Below are 25,342 nucleotides of genomic sequence, written 5' to 3'. Positions count from 1 at the left end.
ATCAAATGAAACCTGAAGTCTGAAGAAGACCTCGAAAGGCCCTTGGGGGTGGAGTGCGAGCTGAGGAAGAGTTTCCTGCACAGCTTACCTCTCCATTCTCGTTTTCCTGTCCTGAGCGCAAAAGCCAGGAAGCAGCTCCGGGTAGGGAGGGGATACCATATGTGTGCAGTGGTTAGACAGGAAACAGCAAGGAACTGGACTCGTATGGAGTGAAACTGTAAGCATCTTCTGTATGCCTGATGACTGCAGGTTTGAGAGAGTTATGTGGGAAGTGGAGGCTTTCGGTGGGCTTTCAGAGGAAATGTAATGGAAAGGCAGCCGAAAGTGGAATCCCAGGTTTTTAAACAATCCTCCACTAACACGCCAAACAGCTCAGGTCTAGTTACTCATTGAAAATTAGAATAAAGTTACAGCAAGATTTCATCATAAATGAAGTCAAACCCTAAAGATTTCAGAACACAACTGCTATAAGGAGCCACGAGGGAAGCAATACAAAGTCAACCTTGCCTCAGAGAAAGGCAGTTAAACAATTTCTTTTTAAAGCAGCATAATCTCCCAAACGGAAGGGCACTGTTCCCGGAGAAGGGTCCTGGAGAGGGTTTTCCTCGTTGGTGCCTGCCATCCACCTCCCGAAGGCGGGAGCTAGGTGGACGGAAGAATTCTTCCGACCAAGGCGCGGACTGATGTAGCCGCGCCGATTTACGTTCCCCGTGCAGCCCAGGCCCGAGGGTCGGTGCGTGCTGAACAGTTAAGTCAAAACAGCTCCGTCCGTCAGAGGTGTGCAAAAGGGAAAACCCGCTGCTGGGCGACACGGCCACGCCGCCCTAACCCGCAGCGTAGCTAAAGGGCATTCGGGCAGGCGGTGGGTGGGCCTCAAGCGACGGAAAGCCCTCCTCCAGCATGGGGTTGTGACAGCCTAGTCTCCGTAGCACAGACAGGGTGGCCACCAAGAGACAGGAACAGACAGCGAAAGCCAAAGCGGCCCCAGGGCAGGGGGCGAAGCTGCCTGTTGGACGAGGAGACCTGGTGGGACAGGCGTTTTGGACAGGCCGTCCTCCCACAAAGGAGAAAGAGCCCGAGAAGAAGGGCCGGGCAAGAAGCTACAAGCAGGGAAAGAAGCAGAGCAGGCAGGTCCCCATAGAGCCAAGGAAGGCACCGGTCCAAGCCCCCCAAAGGCAGACTAGAGAGCAGATCAGATGCAATAGACCAGGGAATGCCAATTACAAAAAGAGTCCCAAGTAAAGTTTCAGTGCTGAGCTTTGTTTACAAGTATGAACTTGTGACATAGATACCTAGAAGTACAGGGCCTGTGGAAAAGAGCACCCAAAGGCCCAGAATAACAACTGCTTTCCTAAGAAGCTGCTTTGCAGTGCACTAAGCCTAAACAGCCCACTGTCAGTTGTCTGTTGTTCAAACCAATCAGCAGGGAGAGCGAACGCAGTCCCCACTACCACAAATTATGCAGTCGAGTTTCCCGCATTTGGGAAATCGCAGGGGTCAGCACACCCGCAGTGCAATGGATGAGCCTCACCCTGGGAAAACCACCTTCGTGATCATGGTATCTCCTGCCAGGTAAGTATGAGTTCCTGCTGCCCGCCGCCCGCCCTCGCCGCCACACTTATAACACACGGGGCGGACCGCCGCGCCCCCCCCCACCGACGGCCTCGACCACACCGGCCCCCACTGCCGACAGCTGCCCCGACGCGGCCCCCGGAGACCGTCCCTTCCCCACCCCGAGCTCCCGGTGCCAAAGTCGGGCCCTGCCTGGCAGCCTGCGTCCGCTCCCACGATTCTCTGCTCGCACACAGATCTGCATACCTGCTCACGCGGCTCCGCCCCTCCGCTCGGGCCCCTCCCCCTGCCCGCCCAGGCCGCCGCTCTTGCGTGCTCAGCTCTTTGAGCTCAGATGGGGTGTAGTGCTCAGATCGAGTGCGACAGACCTTAACTTTGCCATGTGAGGGTCATTCTATCCCCATTACCTGGCTTGCTTATTTATACCTATGACTGTCTTTAACTGTTGTATGCGTGATGTACCCTCACTGCTTGCTGAAGGTATCTTGAACTCACCCACAGTATACCCCACATTGGGGACATTGCACACTGTATAAAAGTTATGTGCTGTCCAATACCAAAGTACTAGCATCCCCCTATACTCTGTATGTCACCCCTGATGACCAGTAACTGATGTTACAAACTCTCTGTACCCCTTCTGGCTGGGAAAGCATTATCTAAATTGTATCTATTCTTAAACATTTTCTAATAAACATTTCAAACTAAAATTGCCCTATGCTCTGTATGTCACCCCCGATGACCAATAGCTGACGTTTCAACTCTCTGTATCGTTCATTTTCAAATATTTTCTAATAAACTTTTAAATCTTGGCCTATCCAAGGCGGTGATCAAGTGTCTTGATGTTTTTGGTCTTTTGGCCTCGAGATGAAAACCTTGTCTGTGTCTTGGGAACCTTGAGGTAAAAATTATCTAAGTTGTAGCGGTCCCGTCCCGGGAAGCCAGGCCATCGGAGAGACGACGTGGCCCACCTGCTGCTAGGGAAAGAGTGCAGCTTGCATTTCGCTTCTCTCGCTCTCCCCACCGGAAGTTGGTCCAATACAAGAATGACCTCCCTGCCTTGTCTCACGTCAGTTTCTCCTCAGGGCAGAATGTCGGGTGTTGTCAGCCACTCTCCAGAAACTGGACGGCCACTGATCCCTTTGTTACCTGCCAAGTGAGGCTGAGTGCACCAGCAGGCAGCGCCGTTTGAAGAAGTGGAAGATTGGACAAATGACCAGGAGGAGTATAAAAATATTGCTCAGGCACGCAGGAGTGAAATCAGGAAGGGCAACTCACGCTTGGAGTTGCAGCTAGCAAGAGATGTTAAGAGTAACAAGAAGGGTTTCTTCAGGGATGTTAGCAACAAGAAGAAAGTCAAGGAAAGTGTGGGCCCCTTACAGAATGAGGGAGGCGACCTTGTGACAGAGGATGTGGAAAAGCTAATGTACTCAATGCTTCCCACCCTCCCCTTCGTGATTTTATCTTCACGAACAAAATCAGCTCCCAGACTGCTGCTCTGGGCAGCACAGCATGGAGAGGAGGTGACCAGCCCTCTGTGGAGAAAGAAGTGCTTCGGGACTATTTAGAAAAGCTGGATGAGCACAAATCCATGGGGCCGGATGCGCTGCATCCGAGGGTGCTAAAGGAGTTGGCGGGTGTGATTGCAGAGCCACTGGTCATTATCTTTGAAAATTCATGGCCATTGGGAGGTCCCAAATGACTGGGAAAAGGCTAATGTAGTGCCCATCTTTAAAAGAGGGAAGAAAGAAGGAGGATCCGGGAACTACAGGCCAGTCAGCCTCACCTCAGTCCCTGGAAAAATCATGGAGCAGGTCCTCAAGGAATCAATTCTGAAGCACTTAGAGGAGAGGCAAGTGATCAGGAGCGGTCAGCATGGATTCAGCAAGGGCAAGTCACGCCTGACTAACCTAATTGCCTTCTGTGAGGAGAGAACTGGGTCTGTGGATGAGGGAAAAGCAATGGATGTGTTCTTCCTTGACTTTAGCAAAGTTTTTGATACGGTCTCCCACAGTATTCTTGTCGGCAAGTTCAAGAAGTTTGGGCTGGATGAATGGACTATAAGGTGGACTATAAGCTGGCTAGGTCCTCGGCTCAACGGGTAGTGATCAATGGCTCCACGTCTAATTGGCAGCCGGTCTCAAGCGGCGTGCCCCAAGGCCTCGGTCCTGGGGCCGGTTGTGTACAATATCTTCGTTAAGGATCTGGAGGATGGTGTGGACTGCACTCTCAGCAAGTTTGCAGATGACGCTAAACTGGGAGGAGCGGTCGATACGCTGGAGGGTACGGATAGGCTACAGAGGACCTAGACAAATTGGAGGATTGGGCTGAAAGAAACCTGATGAGGTTCAACAAGGACAAGTGCCCGGTCCTGCACTTAGGACGGAAGAATCCTGCACTGCTCCAGACTAGGGACCGAATGGCTAGGCAGCAGTTCTGCAGAAAAGGACCTAGGGGTTACAGTGGACGAGAAGCTGGATATGAGTCGACAGCGTGCCCTTGTTGCCAAGAAGGCTAACGGCATTTTGGACTGTATACGTAGGGGCATTGCCAGCAGATCGAGGGATGTGGTCGTTCCTCTCTTCGACGTTGGTGAGGCCTCATCTGGAGTACCGTGTCCGGTTTTGGGCCCCACACTGCAAGAAGGATGTGGAAAACTGAAAAGAGTCCAGCATAGGGCAACAAAAGTGATTAGGGGCTGGAAGACATGATTTATGAGGAGAGGCTGAGGGAACTGGGATGGTTTAGTCTGCAGAAGAGAAGAATGAGGGGAGTTGATCGCTGCTTTCAACTACCTGAAAGGGGGTTCCAAAGAGGATGGATCTAGACTGTTCTCAGAGGCACCAGATGACAGAACGAGGAGCAATGGTCCCAAGTTGCGGTGGGGAAGGTTTAGGTTGGATCTTAGGAAAACCCTTTTTCACTAGGAGGGTGGTGAAGCACTGGAATGGGTTCCTTAGGAGGTGGTGGAATCTCCTTCCTGAGAGGTTTTGAAGGTCAGCCTTGACAAAGCCCTGGCTGGGATGATTTAGTTGGGGATTGGGTTGGACTAGATGACCTCCTGAGGTCCCTTCCAACCCTGATAGTCCATGATTTGAAGCTGTTCCGTGTATCAAGGTGAGCTGCAGCTCAGCGAACCCCAAGGATCTGAGCGAGGCGAGCTACTTTGCAGCAGAGGCAGACCAAGCAGCAGGTACAACGCGGGGTCGCACCCCGGCCGGCAGATAGAATCTCATGTGCGAGATCCCGGCTCCTGTTACTTTGCAAAGTGTGTGCGTTTGCTCCGGGTTTTAGCTGTGGGCCAAGTGCCCTCTGGCTTCTCGTCCGGCTCCGTCCTCCATGCGCCTGGGCATCAGCGGGACTGTCTCAGGAGAGCAGCTGCCCCATCCCAATCTCCGCCCAGCCGGGAAGGAGCAGAGGCAGCCCGGAGAAAAGACTCTTTGAGCGCCGGAGACGGCCGGAGCATCTTATTTGCATAGCCACAGTGCATTGCGTGCAGCGAAGCGAGTCCCTGGTCGAGGGGCTGGTTTTGCTCCCTGTGTCCCCGGTTCCGATGATCCAACTCGGGCTGCCAATCGGTTCAATTCCATTTCCTCTGAAAGCTAGCGGTGTAGCGGGCTGGGAGATTAGTCACCCTGACTTTTGGGAGCGTAGGCGGTTGCCCCGGCAGCGCGTCTGCCACGAGTTCTACGTACTCTGCTTTCTCTTAAGTTCGTATAAATCTTTTGCCTTTACTAAAGATTTCCGTGGAGAGGAACGTTGATGAGTTTGTAGCCAATTTTTAAGGCTTTGCTTTGGCAAGGCTGTTGTCTGCTGTGAGAAAAACAGAAGAGTGCTCCTGAGCTGGTGTCACTGGCTGAAGCTTTTCTATAGTATGAAAAAGTATAGTAGGGGCACCTGGCATTGGCTGCTGTCAGCAGACAGGATACTGGGCTAGGTCTTTAACTTGGACGGGTAGCTGGGAAGACAGTCAATCAGACAGAACCCGTTCAACAAACCTTTTCATTTCCTTGTTATTGCCTGACTCCTTTAATTCTTTTCCTTTTCCTTATTTCCCAGCAGACCGACTAGCCACCAGATTTGGGTGCTAGCAGAGGGACCTGACGAGCTCCTTCTTTTCGGCAGCGTTGAACATGCCAGGGCACAGTCAGATTCTGGATTCTCATCTGAATGTAACGCCTAGCTCTCACCTTTATTTCTGTTTCTTAGCTCTTTTGGGCCATCGATCTTTGGTCTGACCCGTAGGATCCCTGCATTAGGAGAGATGGCTAATTAATGAGCCCATAAACCTTGGAAATCAAATGAAACCTGAAGTCTGAAGAAGACCTCGAAAGGCCCTTGGGGGGTGGAGTGCGAGCTGAGGAAGAGTTCCCTGCACAGCTTACCTCTCCATTCTCGTTTTCCTGTCCTGAGCGCAAAGCCAGGAAGCAGCTCCGGGTAGGGAGGGGATACCATATGTGTGCAGTGGTTAGACAGGAAACAGCAAGGAACTGGACTCGTATGGAGTGAAACTGTAAGCATCTTCTGTATGCCTGATGACTGCAGGTTTGAGAGAGTTATGTGGGAAGTGGAGGCTTTCGGTGGGCTTTCAGAGGAAATGTAATGGAAAGGCAGCCAAAGTGGAATCCCAGGTTTTTAAACAATCCTCCACTAACACGCCAAACAGCTCAGGTCTAGTTACTCATTGAAAATTAGAATAAAGTTACAGCAAGATTTCATCATAAATGAAGTCAAACCCTAAAGATTTCAGAACACAACTGCTATAAGGAGCCACGAGGGAAGCAATACAAAGTCAACCTTGCCTCAGAGAAAGGCAGTTAAACAATTTCTCTTTTTTAAAGCAGCATAATCTCCCCAAACGGAAGGGCACTGTTCCCGGAGAAGGGTCCTGGAGAGGGTTTTCTCGTTGGTGCCGGCCATCCACCTCCCGAAAGGCGGGAGCTAGGTGGACGGAAGAATTCTTCCGACCAAGGCGCGGACTGATGTAGCCGCGCCGATTTACGTTCCCCGTGCAGCCCAGGCCCGAGGGTCGGTGCGTGCTGAACAGTTAAGTCAAAACAGCTCCGTCCGTCAGAGGTGTGCAAAAGGGAAAACCCGCTCCTGGGCGACACGGCCACGCCGCCCTAACCCGCAGCGTAGCTAAAGGGCATTCGGGCAGGCGGTGGGTGGGCCTCAAGCGACGGAAAGCCCTCCTCCAGCATGGGGTTGTGACAGCCTAGTCTCCGTAGCACAGACAGGGTGGCCACCAAGAGACAGGAACAGACAGCGAAAGCCAAAGCGGCCCCAGGGCAGGGGGCGAAGCTGCCTGTTGGACGAGGAGACCAGGTGGGACAGGCGTTTTGGACAGGCCGTCCTCCCGTCAAAGGAGGAAGAGCCCGAGAAGAAGGGCCGGGCAAGAAGCTACAAGCAGGGAAAGAAGCAGAGCAGGCAGGTCCCCATAGAGCCAAGGAAGGCACCGGCCCAAGCCCCCCAAAGGCAGACTAGAGATCAGATCAGCTGCAAATGACCAGGAAAAGCCAAGAACACAGAGAGACCCAAGTAAAGTTTCAGAGCTGAGCTTTGCTTACAAGGAGGAACGTGTGACAAAGATACCTAGAAGTACAGGGCCTGTGGAAAAGAGCACTCCCAAAGGCCCAGAATAACACCTGCTTTCCTAAGAAGCTGCTTTGCAGTGCACTAAGCCTAAACAGCCCACTGTCAGTTGTCTGTTGTTCAAACCAATCACCAGGGGAGAGCGCGAACGCAGTCCCCCACTACCACAAATTATGCAGTCGAGTTTCCCGCATTTGGGGAAATCGCAGGGGTCAGCACACCCGCAGTGCAATGGATGAGCCTCACCCTGGGAAAACCACCTTCGTGATCATGGTATCTCCCCTGCCAGGTAAGTATGAGTTCCTGCTGCCCGGCCGCCGCCCGCCCTCGCTCGCCCCACACTTATAACACACGGGGCGGACCGCCGCGCCCCCACCGACGGCCTCGCCCACACCGGCCCCCACTGCCGACAGCTGCCCCGACGCGGCCCCCGGAGACCGTCCCTTCCCCACCCCGAGCTCCCGGTGCCAAAGTCGGGCCCTGCCTGGCAGCCTGCGTCCGCTCCCACGATTCTCTGCTCGCACACAGATCTGCATACCTGCTCACGCGGCTCGTCGCCTCCGCTCGGGCCCCTCCCCCTGCCCGCCCAGGCCGCCGCTCTTGCGTGCTCAGCTCTTTGAGCTCAGATGGGGTGTAGTGCTCAGATCGAGTGCGACAGACCTTAACTTTGCCATGTGAGGGTCATTCTATCCCCATTACCTGGCTTGCTTATTTATACCTATGACTGTCTTTAACTGTTGTATGCGTGATGTACCCTCACTGCTTGCTGAAGGTATCTTGAACTCACCCACAGTATACCCCACATTGGGGACATTGCACACTGTATAAAAGTTATGTGCTGTCCAATACCAAAGTACTAGCATCCCCCTATACTCTGTATGTCACCCCTGATGACCAGTAACTGATGTTACAAACTCTCTGTACCCCTTCTGGCTGGGAAAGCATTATCTAAATTGTATCTATTCTTAAACATTTTCTAATAAACATTTCAAACTAAAATTGCCCTATGCTCTGTATGTCACCCCCGATGACCAATAGCTGACGTTTCAACTCTCTGTATCGTTCATTTTCAAATATTTTCTAATAAACTTTTAAATCTTGGCCTATCCAAGGCGGTGATCAAGTGTCTTGATGTTTTTGGTCTTTTGGCCTCGAGATGAAAACCTTGTCTGTGTCTTGGGAACCTTGAGGTAAAAATTATCTAAGTTGTAGCGGTCCCGTCCCGGGAAGCCAGGCCATCGGAGAGACGACGTGGCCCACCTGCTGCTAGGGAAAGAGTGCAGCTTGCATTTCGCTTCTCTCGCTCTCTCCCACCGGAAGTTGGTCCAATACAAGAATGACCTCCCTGCCTTGTCTCACGTCAGTTTCTCCTCAGGGCAGAAGGTCGGGTGTTGTCAGCCACTCTCCAGAAACTGGACGGCCACTCGATCCCTTTTGTTACCTGCCAAGTGAGGCTGAGTGCACTGGCAGGCAGCGCCGTTTGAAGAAGTGGAAGAATGGACAAAAGACCATGGAGGAGTATAAAAATATTGCTCAGGCACGCAGGAGTGAAATCAGGAAGTGCAACTCACGCTTGGAGTTGCAGCTAGCAAGAGATGTTAAGAGTAACAACAAGAAGGGTTTCTTCAGGGATGTTAGCAACAAGAAGAAAGTCAAGGAAAGTGTGGGCCCCTTACAGAATGAGGGAGGCGACCTTGTGACAGAGGATGTGGAAACAGCTACTGTACTCAATGCTTCCCCACCCTCCCCCTTCGTGATTTTGTCTTCACGAACAAAATCAGCTCCCAGACTGCTGCTCTGGGCAGCACAGCATGGAGAGGAGGTGACCAGCCCTCTGTGGAGAAAGAAGTGCTTCGGGACTATTTAGAAAAGCTGGATGAGCACAAATCCATGGGGCCGGATGCGCTGCATCCGAGGGTGCTAAAGGAGTTGGCGGGTGTGATTGCAGAGCCACTGGTCATTATCTTTGAAAATTCATGGCCATTGGGGGAGGTCCCAAATGACTGGGAAAAGGCTAATGTAGTGCCCATCTTTAAAAGAGGGAAGAAAGAAGGAGGATCCGGGGAACTACAGGCCAGTCAGCCTCACCTCAGTCCCTGGAAAATCATGGAGCAGGTCCTCAAGGAATCAATTCTGAAGCACTTAGAGGAGAGGCAAGTGATCAGGAGCGGTCAGCATGGATTCAGCAAGGGCAAGTCACGCCTGACTAACCTAATTGCCTTCTGTGAGGAGAGAACTGGGTCTGTGGATGAGGGAAAAGCAATGGATGTGTTCTTCCTTGACTTTAGCAAAGTTTTGATACGGTCTCCACAGTATTCTTGTCGGCAAGTTCAAGAAGTTTGGGCTGGATGAATGGACTATAAGGTGGACTATAAGCTGGCTAGGTCCTCGGGCTCAACGGGTAGTGATCAATGGCTCCACGTCTAATTGGCAGCCGGTCTCAAGCGGCGTGCCCCAAGGCTCGGTCCTGGGGCCGGTTGTGTACAATATCTTCGTTAAGGATCTGGAGGATGGTGTGGACTGCACTCTCAGCAAGTTTGCAGATGACGCTAAACTGGGAGGAGCGGTCGATACGCTGGAGGGTACGGATAGGCTACAGAGGGACCTAGACAAATTGGAGGATTGGGCTGAAAGAAACCTGATGAGGTTCAACAAGGACAAGTGCCCGGTCCTGCACTTAGGACGGAAGAATCCCGTGCACTGCTCCAGACTAGGGACCGAATGGCTAGGCAGCAGTTCTGCAGAAAAGGACCTAGGGGTTACAGTGGACGAGAAGCTGGATATGAGTCGACAGCGTGCCCTTGTTGCCAAGAAGGCTAACGGCATTTTGGACTGTATACGAGGGGCATTGCCAGCAGATCGAGGGATGTGGTCGTTCCTTCTCTTCGACGTTGGTGAGGCCTCATCTGGAGTACCGTGTCCGGTTTTGGGCCCCACACTGCAAGAAGGATGTGGAAAACTGAAAAGAGTCCAGCATAGGGCAACAAAAGTGATTAGGGGGCTGGAAGACATGATTTATGAGGAGAGGCTGAGGGAACTGGGATGGTTTAGTCTGCAGAAGAGAAGAATGAGGGGGGAGTTGATCGCTGCTTTCAACTACCTGAAAGGGGGTTCCAAAGAGGATGGATCTAGACTGTTCTCAGGGGCACCAGATGACAGAACGAGGAGCAATGGTCCCAAGTTGCGGTGGGGAAGGTTTAGGTTGGATCTTAGGAAAACCCTTTTTCACTAGGAGGGTGGTGAAGCACTGGAATGGGTTCCTTAGGGAGGTGGTGGAATCTCCTTCCTGAGAGGTTTTTAAGGTCAGCCTTGACAAAGCCCTGGCTGGGATGATTTAGTTGGGGATTGGGTTGGACTAGATGACCTCCTGAGGTCCCTTCCAACCCTGATAGTCCATGATTTGAAGCTGTTCCCGTGTATCAAGGTGAGCTGCAGCTCAGCGAACCCCAAGGATCTGAGCGAGGCGAGCTACTTTGCAGCAGAGGCAGACCAAGCAGCAGGTACAATGCGGGGTCGCACCCCGGCCGGCAGATAGAATCTCATGTGCGAGATCCCGGCTCCTGTTCCTTTGCAAAGTGTGTGCGTTTGCTCCGGGTTTTAGCTGTGGGCCAAGTGCCCTCTGGCTTCTCGTCCGGGCTCCGTCCTCCATGCGCCTGGGCATCAGCGGGACTGTCTCAGGAGAGCAGCTGCCCCATCCCAATCTCCGCCCAGCCGGGGAAGGAGCAGAGGCAGCCCGGAGAAAAGACTCCTTTGAGCGCCGGAGACGGCCGGAGCATCTTATTTCCATAGCCACAGTGCATTGCGTGCAGCGAAGCGAGTCCCTGGTCGAGGGGCTGGTTTTGCTCCCTGTGTCCCCGGTTCCGATGATCCAACTCGGGCTGCCAATCGGTTCAATTCCATTTCCTCTGAAAGCTAGCGGTGTAGCGGGCTGGGAGAGTCGTCACCCTGACTTTTGGGAGCGTAGGCGGTTGCCCCGGCAGCGCCTCTGCCACGAGTTCTACGTACTCTGCTTTCTCTTCAGTTCGTATAAATCTTTCGCCTTTTACTAAAGATTTCCGTGGAGAGGAATGTTGATGAGTTTGTAGCCAATTTTTTAAGGCTTTGCTTTGGCAAGGCTGTTGTCTGCTGTGAGAAAAACAGAAGAGTGCTCCTGAGCTGGTGTCACTGGCTGAAGCTTTTCTATAGTATGAAAAAGTATAGTAGGGGCACCTGGCATTGGCTGCTGTCAGCAGACAGGATACTGGGCTAGGTCTTTAACTTGGACGGGTAGCTGGGAAGACAGTCAATCAGACAGAACCCGTTCAACAAACCTTTTCATTTCCTTGTTATTGCCTGACTCCTTTAATTCTTTTCCTTTTCCTTATTTCCCAGCAGACCGACTAGCCACCAGATTTGGGTGCTAGCAGAGGACCTGACGAGCTCCTTCTTTTCGGCAGCGTTGAACATGCCAGGGCACAGTCAGATTCTGGATTCTCATCTGAATGTAACGCCTAGCTCTCACCTTTATTTCTGTTTCTTAGCTCTTTGGGCCATCGATCTTTGGTCTGACCCGTAGGATCCCTGCATTAGGAGAGATGGCTAATTAATGAGCCCATAAACCTTGGAAATCAAATGAAACCTGAAGTCCGAAGAAGACCTCGAAAGGCCCTTGGGGGTGGAGTGCGAGCTGAGGAAGAGTTCCTGCACAGCTTACCTCCATTCTCGTTTTCCTGTCCTGAGCGCAAAAGCCAGGAAGCAGCTCCGGGTAGGGAGGATACCATATGTGTGCAGTGGTTAGACAGGAAACAGCAAGGAACTGGACTCGTATGGAGTGAAACTGTAAGCATCTTCTGTATGCCTGATGACTGCAGGTTTGAGAGAGTTATGTGGGACGTGGAGGCTTTCGGTGGGCTTTCAGAGGAAATGTAATGGAAAGGCAGCCGAAAGTGGAATCCCAGGTTTTTAAACAATCCTCCACTAACACACCAAACAGCTCAGGTCTAGTTACTCATTGAAAATTAGAATAAAGTTACAGCAAGATTTCATCATAAATGAAGTCAAACCCTAAAGATTTCAGAACACAACTGCTATAAGGAGCCACGAGGGAAGCAATACAAAGTCAACCTTGCCTCAGAGAAAGGCAGTTAAACAATTTCTCTTTTTTAAAGCAGCATAATCTCCCCAAACGGAAGGGCACTGTTTCCGGAGAAGGGTCCTGGAGAGGGTTTTCCTCGTTGGTGCCGGCCATCCACCTCCCCGAAAGGCAGGAGCTAGGTGGACGGAAGAATTCTTCCGACCAAGGCGCGGACTGATGTAGCCGCGCCGATTTACGTTCCCCGTGCAGCCCAGGCCCGAGGGTCGGTGCGTGCTGAACAGTTAAGTCAAAACAGCTCCGTCCGTCAGAGGTGTGCAAAAGGGAAAACCCGCTCCTGGGCGACACGGCCACGCCGCCCTAACCCGCAGCGTAGCTAAAGGGCATTCGGGGAGGCGGTGGGTGGGCCTCAAGCGACGGAAAGCCCTCCTCCAGCATGGGGTTGTGACAGCCTAGTCTCCGTAGCACAGACAGGGTGGCCACCAAGAGACAGGAACAGACAGCGAAAGCCAAAGCGGCCCCAGGGCAGGGGGCGAGGCTGCCTGTTGGACGAGGAGACCAGGTGGGACAGGCGTTTTGGACAGGCCGTCCTCCCGTCAAAGGAGGAAGAGCCCGAGAAGAAGGGCCGGGCAAGAAGCTACAAGCAGGGAAAGAAGCAGAGCAGGCAGGCAGGCAGCTCCCCTTAGAGCCAAGGAAGGCACCAGTCCAAGCCCCCCAAAAGCAGACTAGAGAGCAGATCAGCTGCAAAAGACCAGGGAAAGCCAAGAACACAGAGAAACCCAAGTAAAGGTTCAGAGCTGAGCTTTGCTTACAAGGAGGAACGTGTGACAAAGATACCTAGAAGTACAGGGCCTGTGGAAAAGAGCACTCCCAAAGGCCCAGAATAATAACTGCTTTCCTGAGAATCTGCTTTGCAGTGCACTAAGCCTAAACAGCCCACTGTCAGTTGTCTGTTGTTCAAACCAATCACCAGGGAGAGCGAACGCAGTCCCCCACTACCACAAATTATGCAGTCGAGTTTCCCGCATTTGGGGAAATCGCAGGGGTCAGCACACCCGCAGTGCAATGGATGAGCCTCACCCTGGGAAAACCACCTTCGTGATCATGGTATCTCCCCTGTCAGGTAAGTATGAGTTCCTGCTGCCCGGCCGCGCCCGCCCCTCGCCGCCCCGCACTTATAACACACGGGCGGACCGCCGCGCCCCACCGCCGGCCTCGCCCCACCGCCCACACTGCCGACAGCTGCCCCGACGTGGCCCCCGGAGACCGTCCCTTCCCCACGCCGAGCTCCCGGTGCCAAAGTCGGGCCCTGCCTGGCAGCCTGCGTCCGCTCCCACGATGCTCTGCTCGCACACAGATCTGCATACCTGCTCACGCGGCTCCGCCTCCGCTCGGGCCCTCCCCTGCCCGCCCGGCCGCCGCTTGCGTGCTCAGCTCTTTGAGCTCAGATGGGGTGTAGTGCTCAGATCGAGTGCGACAGACCTTAACTTTGCCATGTGAGGGTCATTCTATCCCCATTACCTGGCTTGCTTATTTATACCTATGACTGTCTTTAACTGTTGTATGCGTGATGTACCCTCACTGCTTGCTGACTGTATCTTGAACTCACCCACAGTATACCCCACATTGGGGACATTGCACACTGTATAAGTTATGTGCTGTCCAATACCAAAGTATTAGCATCCCCCTATACTCTGGATGTCACCCCTGATGACCAGTAACTGATGTTACAAACTCTCTGTATTATCTATTCTTAAACATTTTCTAATAAACATTTAAAACTAAAATTGCCCTATACTCTGTATGTCACCCCCGATGACCAATATCTGACATTTCAACTCTCTGTATCGTTCATTTTCAAATATTTTCTAATAAACTTTTAAATCTTGGCCTATCCAAGGCCGTGATCAAGTGTCTTGATGTTTTTGGTCTTTTGGCCTCGAGATGAAAACCTTGTCTGTGTCTTGGGAACCTTGAGGTAAAAAATTATCTAAGTTGTAGCGGGTCCCGTCCCGGGAAGCCAGGCCATCAGAGAGACGACGTGGCCCACCTGCTGCTGGGGAAAGAGTGCAGCTTGCATTTCGCTTCTCTCTCGCTCTCTCCCACCGGAAGTTGGTCCAATACAAGAATGACCTCCCTGCCTTGTCTCACGTCAGTTTCTCCTCAGGGCAGAAGGTCGGGTGTTGTCAGCCACTCTCCAGAAACTGGACGGCCACTCGATCCCTTTGTTACCTGCCAAGTGAGGCTGAGTGCACTGGCAGGCAGCGCCGTTTGAAGAAGTGGAAGATTGGACAAATGACCAGGAGGAGTATAAAAATATTGCTCAGGCACGCCGGCGTGAAATCAGGAAGGGCACCTCACGGTTGGAGTTGCGGCTAGCAAGAGATGTTAAGAGTAACAACAAGAAGGGTTTCTTCAGGGATGTTAGCAACAAGAAGAAAGTCAAGGAAAGTGTGGGCCCCTTACAGAATGAGGAGGTGACCTAGTGACAGAGGATGTGGAAAAAGCTAATGTACTCAATGCTTCCCACCCTCCCCTTCGTGATTTTGTCTTCACGAACAAAATCAGCTCCCAGACTGCTGCTCTGGGCAGCACAGCATGGAGAGGAGGTGACCAGCCCTCTGTGGAGAAAGAAGTGCTTCGGGACTATTTAGAAAAGCTGGATGAGCACAAATCCATGGGGCTGGATGCGCTGCATCCGAGGGTGCTAAAGGAGTTGGCGGGTGTGATTGCAGAGCCACTGGTCATTATCTTTGAAAATTCATGGCCATTGGGGGAAGTCCCAAATGACTGGGAAAAGGCTAATATAGTGCCAATTTTTAAAAGAGGGAAGGAAGAAGGAGGATCCGGGGAACTACAGGCCAGTCAGCCTCACATCAGTCCCTGGAAAAATCATGGAGCAGGTCCTCAAGGAATCAATTCTGAAGCACTTAGAGGAGAGGCAAGTGATCAGGAGCGGTCAGCATGGATTCAGCAAGGGCAAGTCACGCCTGACTAACCTAATTGCCTTCTGTGAGGAGAGAACTGGGTCTGTGGATGAGGGAAAAGCAATGGATGTGTTCTTCCTTGACTTTAGCAAAGTTTTTGATACGGTCTCCACAGTATTCTTGTCGGCAAGTTCAAGAAGTTTGGGCTGGATGAATGGACTATAAGGTGGACTATAAGCTGGCTAGGTCCTCGGGCTCAACGGGTAGTGATCAATGGCTCCACGTCTAATTGGCAGCCGGTCTCAAGCGGCGTGCCCCAAGGCTCGGTCCTGGGGCCGGTTGTGTACAATATCTTCGTTAAGGATCTGGAGGATGGCGTGGACTGCACTCTCAGCAAGTTTGCAGATGACGCTAAACTGGGAGGAGCGGTCGATACGCTGGAGGGTACGGCTAGGCTACAGAGGACCTAGACAAATTGGAGGATTGGGCCGAAAGAAACCTGATGAGGTTCAACAAGGACAAGTGCCCAGTCCTGCACTTAGGACGGAAGAATCCCGTGCACTGCTCCAGACTAGGGACCGAATGGCTAGGCAGCAGTTCTGCAGAAAAGGACCTAGGGGTTACAGTGGACGAGAAGCTGGATAGGAGTCGACAGCGTGCCCTTGTTGCCAAGAAGGCTAACGGCATTTTGGACTGTATACGTAGGGGCATTGCCAGCAGATCGAGGGATGTGGTCGTTCCCTTCTCTTCGACGTTGGTGAGGCCTCATCTGGAGTACCGTGTCCGGTTTTGGGCCCCACACTGCAAGAAGGATGTGGAAAAACTGAAAAGAGTCCAGCATAGGGCAACAAAAGTGATTAGGGGGCTGGAAGACATGATTTATGAGGAGAGGCTGAGGGAACTGGGATTGTTTAGACTGCAGAAGAGAAGAATGAGGGGGGAGTTGATCGCTGCTTTCAACTACCTGAAAGGGGGTTCCAAAGAGGATGGATCTAGACTGTTCTCAGGGGCACCAGATGACAGAACGAGGAGCAATGGTCCCAAGTTGCGGTGGGGAAGGTTTAGGTTGGATCTTAGGAAAACCCTTTTTCACTAGGAGGGTGGTGAAGCACTGGAATGGGTTCCCTAGGGAGGTGGTGGAATCTCCTTCCTGAGAGGTTTTTAAGGTCAGCCTTGACAAAGCCCTGGCTGGGATGATTTAGTTGGGGATTGGGTTGGACTAGATGACCTCCTGAGGTCCCTTCCAACCCTGATAGTCCATGATTTGAAGCTGTTCCCGTGTATCAAGGTGAGCTGCAGCTCAGCGAACCCCAAGGATCTGAGCGAGGCGAGCTACTTTGCAGCAGAGGCAGACCAAGCAGCAGGTACAACGCGGGGTCGCACCCCGTCCGGCAGATAGAATCTCATGTGCAAGATCCCGGCTCCTGTTACTTTGCAAAGTGTGTGCGTTTGCTCCGGGTTTTAGCTGTGGGCCAAGTGCCCTCTGGCTTCTCGTCCGGGCTCCATCCTCCATGCGCCTGGGCATCAGCGGGACTGTCTCAGGAGAGCAGCTGCCCCATCCCAATCTCCGCCCAGCATAATCTCCCCAAACGGAAGGGCACTGTTCCTGGAGAAGGGTCCTGGAGAGGGTTTTCCTCGTTGGTGCCGGCCATCCACCTCCCCGAAAGGTGGGAGCCTAGTCTCCGTAGCACAGACAGGGTGGCCACCAAGAGACAAGAACACAGAGAGACCCAAGTAAAGGTTCAGAGCTGAGCTTTGCTTACAAGGAGGAACGTGTGACAAAGATACCTAGAAGTACAGGGCCTGTGGAAAAGAACATTCCCAAAGGCCCAGACTAACAACTGCTTTCCTGAGAATCTGCTTTGTAGTGATTTAAGCCTAAGCAGCCCATTATTGGTTTTTTGTTGTTCCAACCAATCATCAAGGAAGGGCATCAACGCAGTCCCCCACTACCACAAATTATGCAGTCGAGTTGTCCGCTTTTGAGGAAATCGCAAAGGTCAGCACACCCACAGTGCAATGAATGAGCCTCATCCTGGGAAAACCACCTTGGTGATCATGGGATCTCCCCTGGCAAGTAAGTATGAGTTCCTGCTGCCCGGCCGCCGCCCGCCCTCGCTCGCCCCGCACTTATAACACACGGGGCGGACCGACCGCCGGCCTCGCCCACACCGGCCCCCACTGCAGACAGCTGCCCTGACGCGGTCCCCGGAGACCGTCCCTTCCCCATGCCGAGCTCCCGGTGCCAAAGCCGGGCCCTGCCTGGCAGCCTGCGTCCGCTCCCACGATGCTCTGCTCGCACACAGATCTGCATACCCGCTCACGCGGCTCCGCCCCTCCGCTCGGGCCCCTCCCCCTGCCCGCCACTCTTGCATGCCGTGTAGGGGTAGCCTGGTCCCGTCCCGTGAAGCCAGGCCAGCAGAGAGACCACGTGGCCCACCTGCTGCTGGGGAAAGAGCGCAGCTTGCGTGTCGCTTCTCTGGGCTGGTCTACACTAAGGGGGAAAATCGATATAAGATACGCAACTTCAGCTACGTGAATAACGTAGCTGAAGTCGAAGTATCTTATATCGATCACTTACCCGTTCTCACGGCGCGGTATCGATGTCCGGGCCTCTCCATGTCGACTCCGCCACCTCCGTTCGCGGTGGTGGAGTTCCGGAGTCGACAAGAGCTCGTTTGGGGATCGATATATCACATCTAGATGAGACGCGATATATCGATCCCTGGAAAATCGATCGCTACCCGCCGATACGGCGGGTAGTGAAGATGTATGCTCTCTCTCTCGCTCGCTCGCTCTCTCTCTCTCCCCACCGGAAGTTGGTCCAATACAAGAATGACCTCCCCTGCCTTGTCTCACCTCAGTTTCTCCTCAGGGCAGAAGGTCGGGCGTTGTCAGCCACTCTCCAGAAACTGGACAGCCACTCGATCCCTTTTGTTACCTGCCAAGTGAGGCTGAGTGCACTGGCAGGCAGGGCCGCCCAGAGGGGGGGCAAGAGGAGCAATTTGCCCCAGGCCCCGAGCCCCACAGGGGCCCCCACCAGAGTTTTTCGGGGCCCCTGGAGCAGGTTCCTTCACTCGCTCTGGGGAGCCTGGAAAACTCTTGCGGGGCCGGGCGCAGGAGCTTCTTCCGCTCCCAGTCTTTGCCAGCGGCTGGGGTCCTTCCACCTCGGAGACCCCCCAGTTTCAGGCGCCAGGCCCAGCCCCTGCCCTGGGCCCGTGGGATCCGGGCTGGGGGGGCACGGGGCAGAGGCAGCGTGGAGTGAAAGGGCTTCACCCCCCCCCGCTGGGCCTGGGGGGCAGCAGCGGGAGGGGGCTGAGCTGCCTGGGAGCAGCCCCACAAGCGGCAGCCTGGGGCCGCGGGGCCTTCAACCCCCCCCAACCTGCCCCTGCAGTGTCCCCCCCCACCTGTGACCCTCCCGTCAGCCCTGCCCCGGCGTCCCCTCCCCACCCTGTCCGCTCTGCCCGGCCTTTCCTTCGCCCCCCATGCTCAGCACCCCGACCCCACCCTCCTCCTCCCCGTCCTCAGTGCCCTGCCCCTAATTGCCTCCAGCCCATTTCTCCATGGCTGGGCCCCACTTTCCCATCCCCCCACTGTCCCAGTCCATCCCCAGGGTGTGAGTTTCCTCATCTCCAATCTCTGCTACCCCCCAACCTGCCGGGTTCCCCTTTTCAGCCACTGTGGGGTCCTCCAACCCGCCCCCACCTCCACTCTGGGCTCTCTAAATCCCACATTCCCACAATGCACCTTGGTAACCCCACCTTCCTCTATCCCTAATCCCCCTAGTCCCTTCTCTTGGGTCCTCCTGGACACCTCAACCCACAGTCAGGCCCCCACATACATCCCAGTCCCTCATTCACACGCTGAGCTAGTTCTTCAGGGACCCCCACAGCCCCCCAAACTCCTCCATCCATGAGCCCCGTGGGCCTGTGGCCGGGAAGTGGGGGAAGCTCCCACTTTGGCTGGGCTGGGTGTGGGTGTTAATCTTTTCCTGGCTTGTGTGTGCTGAGCTCACAAAGGGTTTTTGCTCCCTCGGGGTGGGGGGTGGTTTTGGCCGAAGGTGACATGGTTTGGTAGCCCTGTGGATGCTGTGTGGTGTCTGGAATGGGGCGTGTGTTCCCATCATGCCCCTTCCCCTCTGCCTGCAGAGCTGAGGACAGACAGGTCTGAGGAGCAGAGCAGGAGCTCTGGGAAGGAGAAGAGCAATATGAAGATGGAGTCTAAGATGAGGCCAGGTGACTTCTGTGGAGGGAGACATGCTGGACAGCGCCAAGGATTGGGGAGACAACCAGGTGTGAGCCCCGGGCTCAGATTTCTGATTGTAGCTGTGATGGCAGAATGGGAGGAGGGTTGAAGCCGGAGCCCTGGGATGCGGGAGTAGCGAGAAGAGGAGCCTCGCCACCATTGCTTTTTCTTTTCCTCTTGTGTCGTGTTTCATACCAAGGGAAAAGAAGTCGCGGGGACGGAGTCCAGCCCCGAGGTGAGATGGAAAGTGAGCGAGAGCAGTGACAGGGTGAATCCTGTTGATGCCAGGCAAGACCTGCCCAGCTGGGATGAGAGTAGCTGTCTCTGTCGGTGAGAGAAGTATCTGGTTTGGGAAGGGCTCTGGTCACAGCCCCCCTGGCTCCAGGCAGGGACGTCCCGTTACCTGGGTGTGGGTTTCTGGACTAGCTGTGGCTTCAAGGGAGATGATGTTGCCATTTGCGGGGGCTGATCATCTCTCTGGCCAGGAGTGGTGTGTGCTCCCTAGCAGAAAGTTGGATCCATGAGGGTGATTCCCTGTTCTGAGTTTCTTTCTTCCTCCGAGGTTTCTCTCTCTGTGTTGGCCAACTTACACTCAAACTCTCTCTCTCCTTTCATGGACACCTGTCATGTTCAGTTGCCTTCATCCTCTTCCTCTGCTTCTCCTCCCCCAGTCTCCTATGGGCTCAGCTGGGTCTATCTGCCCATGGGCAAAGTCTCTGCTGTACTGGGAAGGATGTGTCCTGCCTGCCAGGATAAGGGGGTTGCTCCTCCCACCCCGTATCTTCGGGGAGACCTCATTGCTGTAACTGGGTCACAGCGTGAGTGGCCAGTCATGTCTTTGGGGCTGTGGGGTCTGAGACTGAGAGGGGTGGGCTCACAGTCATGGCTTTGGGCACAGGATTAGAGATGCCCAGAACCCCCCTTATCACCTGCTAACTCCATTACTGCATCACCCAAAAGCCTCGCTCAGGGTCCACTATGCCTCCTTGTGCTGGGCACTGCAGGGACAATCAGAGGGACAGCAGGACGCATGAGGAAATAGATGAGTGTGTGAGGCAGATGGGTGAAGGGGGGTGTGTGGCGTACATTGGGGATGGATGGGAGGTTGAGAGTTGGATGGACAGCGGGACAGATGGAGAGCTGCAGGGATGGATGGTGACGTCACAGGCTGGACTTGTGATGGGTTCAGCTCATGGCCGCTGGCCCTGTCATCTCCTGCCCCCATCTGCCCATCTGACTCTGCCCCTGTCTCTCGCAGGCAGCACTCAGCAGGGTCTGGCCCTGTCGTTACACTGGTGCCACATCCAGCGCACACCTGTGTGTTATGTGCTCCTGGAGAGCTCAGGCAGGGACAAGCGTGCGGCTCACGGCTGCTGAACCAGCTACTCCAAAACTGCCACAGATCTCCCCCTCCTTGGGCAGCAAGACCCTGGCCGGGGGGTTCCCTGTCCCTACTCGCTGCCAAAGCAGCCTGCTCAGCACAGAGACCGAGGTCACCTGCCTCCACCCAGCCTCCAGCTGGAGCTGCTCCAGCCCCGAATTGCTGGTATCCAGCCTGGCCGGAGCTGGTGCGATGTCCTAGCGGAGTCCGTTCTTTCTCCCGGTAGATGACGATTTTCCCCACTGCAGTTAGTTGCTCTTTCTCTGCTTCCCCATAGCCCCTCCCCAGTGATAGTGACCCCTGCTGGCCTTCTTGTAGGAGCAGTGACTCCTGGTGGCGGCAGGCAGCAGTGCCTGGCATGTATCCCCCCTAGCATTGCTGCAGCGCCCCCTGGTGGCCACTGATGGCAGTTGCCTATGTGACCCCACCACTGCCATTGCACCTGTGAGCGCTGGTGGGTAGGTGAGGCAGGGCCCTGTATGTATATCAGCCATTGGGGCAGTGCCCTCTGCGTATCCCACTCTCATCTCGGTGACTCGTGTTGCCCAGGTGGGGCAGTCCCCTGTGTGTATTTACTCCCCCCAAGCCCTGCATTGGGCCAGTGAGCACTGGTAGCCAGAGGAGACAGTGCCTGAGGTGTGTTCTTCACCTCCCCCAAGGTGGCAGGGTGCCTGGGTGGCCGTGTCAGGCAGTGCCCTGGGGATCTTCCAACCCCTTTGTGGCAGTGAGCCCTGCTCCTGGTGTGTGTCACTCCCCCACTGGGGATGTGCACTGGTGGCCAAGTGGGGCAGTGCCCTGTGTGTAGCCCCCTCCTTCCCCCCACCCAGGGTGACCAGATAGAAAGTGTGAAGAATCGGGACGGGGTGGAGGGAAATAGGCACCTACATAAGAAAAAGCCCCGAATATCAGGACTGTCCCTATAAAATCGGGACATCTGGTCACCCTATCCCCTCTACCCCTGTGCCAGGTATGGCAGGCACTGATCCCTGGCATCCCCGTGGGGCAATACCCTCTGTATACCCCCCAATTGGGGCAGTGACCCCTGCTGGTCAGGTGGGGCAGTGCCCTGTGTATGTGTGTCCCCTATTTAGGTAGTGCCCCCTGGTGGCTAAGTGAGGCAGTGGCCTTTGATTTCCTCTTCTCTCCCCAGCCCCCTCTCTCTGGGGTAGGGCCCCCAGGTGGGGCACTACCTGATGTGTATCTTTACTAATTGGAGCAGTGACCTCCCCGTGGTGCCCTGGTGTGGCAGTGCCCTATTTGTATCTCCCTCCCCCTCTCCCCACACCATTGTGGTAGTGGCCATTTCAGGCAGTGGCCTGTTTATCATCCCCCCCCCACCATTGTAGCAGTGCCCCCTGGTGGCCATGTGCGGCAGTGCCCTGCATGTATCCCCCCGAGCATTGCTGCAGTGACCCCAGGTGCCCAGTTTGAGTAGTAGCCTGTGTGTACCTCACCTCTTGGGGCAGTAATGTGTGGGGCCAGCTAAGACAGTGCACAGTCTGTGACGTCTGGGGGCCACGGAGGGCAGTGGCCTGTATGTACCATCTCCTCTGGAGCAGTGACCACTGGTGTCTTGGTGCTAAAATGCAGCCACCTCTGGGTTACATGGTGGGGCTGTTTACAGGACAATGGGGACAGGCCCCCCCCCCGTTCCAGGAAGTAGGGGAATGTCTGGTGTTCGGGGCAGAGCGTACCACCTTCTATTGAACTGTGATGCTCTGAGCACCTTTCCCCTGCATGAAGAAGACCCTGTGTGGCTCCAAAGCTGGTCCAGTAACAGGTATCACCTCACCTGCCTTGTCTCCTGGTATTCTGGCCAGTGTCCAACTTCCCCTTCACTGTTGGTCCTCAAACCTCCTCCAAGCAACCCCCCCCAGTCCCTTAAGATGCCAAACCTCCCCTGGAGCCCATCCCTGGGGGGGAGCACCCCACTTGAAAACCCTATGGCATGATGGGAGTGGTAGTGTCCACTGCCTCCATCTCCCACCATCAGGACAGGCCCCACAGCACCATGGGAGTGGTCGTGTCTCCTGCTTCCATTTCCTGACAGCCGCTGCCAGGCCCGGCCCAGACTTCCCATTTCTGGTGCGAGTCCGGAAGCAGATGCTGCCATGAGGCGGTGCTGGGAAGGGTGGTGCTGGTGTCAGGAGAAAGCAGGAGGAGCAGGTGGGGTCTGTGCTGCTGCGGGGAGGTGCTGCCCTTGCTGTGAAAAGGCCCCGCCCTTAGGGGAGATGTCATCTCCCTGCCCTGCCACGCTCTGCACCAGCCCCTGCTTGTCACGGGAGCAGGGCTGGCTCCAGGCACCAGTGTAGCAAGCAGGTGCTTGGAGCGGCCAGTTCAGAGGGGCGGCCCGTCCGGTATCGGGGCAGCACGTCTGGGTCTTTGGTGGAAATTCGGCGGCAGGTCCCTCATTCCCTGTCTTAGTCTTTGAGCTGCCGCCGAATTGCTGCCAAAGAGGAAGGGGGGGAGGACTCGCCGCTGAACTGCCGCAGAAGCAGCAGTGTGGTTGAGCTGCCGCCGAAGAGCCACAGCTTGTCCTTTTCCCCCCTCCTGCTTGGGGCGGCAGAAAAGCTGGAGCTGGCCCTGCACAGGAGGAGCAGGCTCCAGTCTGCGGAGCTGCAGCAGGGAACCCCGCAGCAGGGAACCCCGCAGCCCAACGCCTGTCAGGCACCCCCGTTCTCCATGCCCCTAATCCCTGCTGCCCCCCCCATCAGTTATAGAACAGGAGGCAACTTAACTTCTGCTCACTGTTCCCGGTGGGACTCTAACAGAGCGCGAACCGGAGCCACTTAACTTCCACTCGCTGTTCCCTTCATAGATGCACAGTCAGAGCTCTCACAGGCTGGGCAGCAAGGAGCTGATGCCGTTTTTCTCACCCCAGTGGGTATTGCAGCCCTTAGTACAGAGGTTTGTTCTTTAAACATGGGGTCAATCTCCTGTGGGGTTGGGCCACAGGAGAGCCCCGTGCCCCTTCCTGTGCTTCTAACCCTGCACTGTTCACCCTGCGTCCTCCCCCACACCCCTAACCCTGTGTCCCCCTCTGGCACCCCTAACCTCTGCACCCATAACCCTGTGCTCCCTCCAGCACTCCCTCCAGCACCCCTAACCCCTACATCCCCAACCTCTGGTGCCCCTAACCCTGCATCCCCTCCAGCACCCTTACGTCCCTCACCCCTAACCCTGTGCCCCCTACACCGCTAACTCTGTGCCCCCCAAACCCTAAACCTGTGACCTCTGGCACCCCTGTGCCCCTAACCCCTGCACCCCTAACCCCTGCCTCCTCCCGCACCCCTAATCCCTGCACTGTGCCCCCTCTTCCCTAACCCTGCACCCCCTCCTGTGCCCACTGGGAAACTGACCTGGATGCACGGAGTAGCTGCATTGCTGCTCGCTCCCACGCCGCCCCTGAACACTGCTCCTCCGCATCACTAGGGGCTGTGAGGGGAGCAAGGAGCGACATCAGGGCTCCCTGCCTCCAGGTCACCTTCCCTACCTGGGCGGCTGCTCTTTGTCCTCCCCTTATGCAGCCCAGGTGGGGAAGGTGACCTGGAGGCAGGGAGCCCTGATGTCGCTCCTTGCTCCCCCCTCACAGCCCCCTAGGGGGGCACGGAGGAACATTGGGGGGAGCAGTAGCCGCTCATCACCGCTCTCTCCCCTTCTCTTCCTCCCTCCCCATGTTCCTATGCCGGGAGGGAGCAGGGAGAAATCTGGGCACCACCCCAAGCAGCACTCCCCTGCCAGCCGGGAGCAGTTTCTGACTTTACACCGGCAGCACACACCTCTCTGCCACCGTACAGCACCGCCCTTGAGCATGGTACCCCTGGGCAATGCCCTGGTGGCACCCACCCCTAAGGCTGGCTCTGGCTACGGGCTGCAGAGGGAGTGAGCAGACCAGGCGGCCATGGAGAGGTCCAGCCCCTGTTCTCCCCTCCCAGCTTCTAGCAATCAGAGGCCAGGGACATGCTTCCATGCTGATGACAGGTACTGCTCGATAATGATCCAAAGTACATTCATATTCCTCATCTGAGTCAGATGCCACCAATCGAAGATTGATTGTCCTGTCTAGTGGTTCAGGTTCTGCAGTGTCTGCATCAGCGTGTTGCTCTTTGAGGACTTCTGACAACATGTTTCACACCTCGTCCCTCTTGGATTTTGGAAGGCTCTTCAGATTCTTAAACCTTGGCTCGAGCGCTGTAGCTATCTCTAGAAATCTGACATTATACCTTCTTTGTGTTTTTTGTCAAATTTGCAGTGAAAGTGTTCTTAAAATGAACATGTGCTGGGTCATCACCCAAGACTGCCATAAAACGAAATATATGGCAGAATGCGGATAGAACCATGGAGTAGGAGACATACAGTTCTTCATCAAGGTCTTCAGTCACAAATTAATGCATTATTTTTTTAACGAGCGTTTTCAGCATGGAGCATGTCCTCTGGAATGGTGGTTGAAGTATGAAGGCATATGGATGTTAGCATATCTGGCATGTTAATACCTTGCAATGCTGGCTGCAAAAGTGCCACGAGAGAGCCTGTTCTCACTTTTAGGTGACGTATACA

At 54.8% G+C, this 25,342-nt stretch overlaps 6 non-coding genes across 6 annotated transcripts; 2 read left to right on the top strand and 4 right to left on the bottom strand.

The window, feature by feature from the left end:
- Window positions 1–1,423: 1,423 nt before the first annotated feature.
- On the bottom strand, window positions 1,424–1,580 carry LOC120376274. The gene has a single exon (XR_005587174.1). It is a non-coding gene; the product is annotated as a U1 spliceosomal RNA (small nuclear RNA).
- Window positions 1,581–5,260: 3,680 nt separating this feature from the next.
- On the top strand, window positions 5,261–5,373 carry LOC120376078. The gene has a single exon (XR_005587000.1). It is a non-coding gene; the product is annotated as a U5 spliceosomal RNA (small nuclear RNA).
- A 1,921-nt stretch (window positions 5,374–7,294) lies between these two features.
- LOC120376131 lies at window positions 7,295–7,458 on the bottom strand. The gene has a single exon (XR_005587040.1). It is a non-coding gene; the product is annotated as a U1 spliceosomal RNA (small nuclear RNA).
- Window positions 7,459–11,162: 3,704 nt separating this feature from the next.
- Window positions 11,163–11,278, top strand: LOC120375996. The gene has a single exon (XR_005586923.1). It is a non-coding gene; the product is annotated as a U5 spliceosomal RNA (small nuclear RNA).
- A 1,923-nt stretch (window positions 11,279–13,201) lies between these two features.
- LOC120376223 lies at window positions 13,202–13,363 on the bottom strand. Its single transcript, XR_005587128.1, has one exon. It is a non-coding gene; the product is annotated as a U1 spliceosomal RNA (small nuclear RNA).
- A 3,717-nt stretch (window positions 13,364–17,080) lies between these two features.
- On the bottom strand, window positions 17,081–17,244 carry LOC120376298. The gene has a single exon (XR_005587195.1). It is a non-coding gene; the product is annotated as a U1 spliceosomal RNA (small nuclear RNA).
- Window positions 17,245–25,342: the final 8,098 nt, after the last annotated feature.

The sequence above is a fragment of the Mauremys reevesii genome, linkage group 12 (genome assembly GCF_016161935.1).
Source record: "Mauremys reevesii isolate NIE-2019 linkage group 12, ASM1616193v1, whole genome shotgun sequence".
Classification (NCBI taxonomy): domain Eukaryota; kingdom Metazoa; phylum Chordata; order Testudines; family Geoemydidae; genus Mauremys; species Mauremys reevesii.
The sequence above is the reverse complement of the archived record's forward strand: the minus strand, read 5'-3'. Positions and strand labels throughout refer to the sequence as shown.